The following is a 1,942-nucleotide window of genomic DNA, read 5'->3' as shown; positions in this document are numbered from 1 at the left end:
AGGTGCACACAAAGGTGCAAAAGTGCAAAAGAGCTCAAGCCAGGTGGGCTTTGGGTACGAGGGTGCTCTAAAACTGCGTATTGGCTCTTCTAAGTTATCGAAGTGTACAGGTGGCCGGCAACAATTCTCTTCTAAATTATCGAAACACTTAAGCGATGGTTATCCTCCTGTTGTATATAGAGGAAGCCAGAGCGACGATGCAGTCTACATAGCACCTACATTTCCGATATCCTGTCAGCGTAACTAGACAAGCAATCCCTGCTCTTAAGGCCATGCGTTATATTTGACAGGCGTAGAAACAATGAACTGGAGAACCACAAGCTCTTTCGGCGTTCGTACATATGCATGCCTGTGTAAAATTTAGCTGCCTCGGACGTAACAATGATCGACCAACTACCATACCAGTACGTCCTCTGCTAGATATGAGCCGCATTACTCCAGCAACCTCTCTAGTCGTTTTGACAGATGCGTGCGCCGAGGTTAGCTCATTTCAGACCGACTGCATGACTAGGGCTATAGTTCGATTTCTAAAGGCATCTGGTGACGGATAACGACCCTAGCGCACCACTATTCACTGACATATTGCGTCCAGGTACTGCTGCAAAACAGGTGCTATTCCTGGCAAAACTGGTTACGGGAGGCGCATTGGTAATGGCTGGAAACGCTCAGAATTGTGGTTAGTTTCGGCCTGCACGGTCATTAAAAGCGCGAAAAATCGAGTGCATACGCTTTCTGAAGCATCAGTCGAGACAGTTGAAACTATATTACTCTTTATTCAGGATTATGGCCTTGTTTAGCAGTCGGGCTTTTTTTTTTCTCTTGCGGTCGCTTAAATCCCTTCAGGCAGCATGGAAGCCTCGGAGGTGACGCCAGCCGGGGAGGCGGAGTTCCCTTCTTCGATGGTAGCGACGACCGAGGTGCTAGGCGAGCAGTCGCCACCGCCGTTGGCCATCTCCATCTCCTCCAAGGCCCGGATCTGTTCCTCGAGTTGCTTCCTCTCTCGCTTGAGCTCCTTGATGGTGTGCAGCCGCTCCCTGTTCTTTCGCTGCATCAGCTGTATGTAGTCGGCGGCCCTCTTCAGGATCTGGGCCCGCGTAGCCCTCTCCCACTGCAGGGACGGCACGGCGTCCCGCAGGCAGCCGAACGTGAACTTGATGTGGTCGCGTCGCCTCCGCTCGAGGGCGCTGTGGTGGGCCCTCCTCTCGGCCTCGACGTCAACGTCGCGTTCCTCGTCGTTCATCTTGCCGGGTGACGCGGATCGCAAGCGTATGGGCTGCAGCAGCGGAACTCAGAGACGACGTTGCCGTAGAACGAACGTGGGGCAACAGCGCGAGCGGTGAAAGCGCGTGCGCAGCGTGGCAGCCGGAGGAAGAAGTCGAAGTATAGTCAGATTCCGCTCACTTAATTAGGGTTAATCTTAACATCGTAAATAGTACTAACAGTCACTGCGTCGGTTTGGGGTTTTAGCTGCAGGGACGCTTTGATGTCGTTTGCGGTTACATACAATCAACTAAACAAATGTAATATGTAATACTTCGAAACACCGAGTAAAAGTTCAAGCGCACAATTCCTGGCCAATATACCCCAGTGTGGGTACGAGCCATAGTATGAGGCCATGAACATCAAGTGCCTCGTTTAAGTGGTCCATATCCACTCTGGGTGCTCGCAGAGAGGTAAAAGCAATTGATGATATTGTCACGTAGGTGACGGTGAGCTACCTGGCACGCAGGCAGACAGAAAGGGACACTGCGTCGGCGTTAGACGTAAAGAGAGTTTAATGGGCGAACTTGTGCCCGAAATCAAGTGAACAACGCGGTGACCGCGAAAGCAGCAAGCGTGTCTGGGGCGTTCGTCGGACTGCGCCAGCGCAGGCGGTGGTCCCGTATTTATACGTTTCGCGTCCATGAGTGAAACGCGTCAAGCGACGCCGCTTGCGTCGCAG

The 1,942-nt window shown here is 52.4% G+C and overlaps 1 pseudogene; it reads right to left on the bottom strand.

Moving 5' to 3' along the window:
- Window positions 1–740: 740 nt before the first annotated feature.
- Window positions 741–1,643, bottom strand: LOC142581995 (protein max pseudogene; annotated as a pseudogene).
- Between the last annotated feature and the right edge of the window lie 299 nt (window positions 1,644–1,942).

This window comes from Dermacentor variabilis, chromosome 5 (genome assembly GCF_050947875.1).
Source record: "Dermacentor variabilis isolate Ectoservices chromosome 5, ASM5094787v1, whole genome shotgun sequence".
NCBI classification, from domain to species: Eukaryota; Metazoa; Arthropoda; class Arachnida; order Ixodida; family Ixodidae; genus Dermacentor; species Dermacentor variabilis.
The sequence above is the reverse complement of the archived record's forward strand: the minus strand, read 5'-3'. Positions and strand labels throughout refer to the sequence as shown.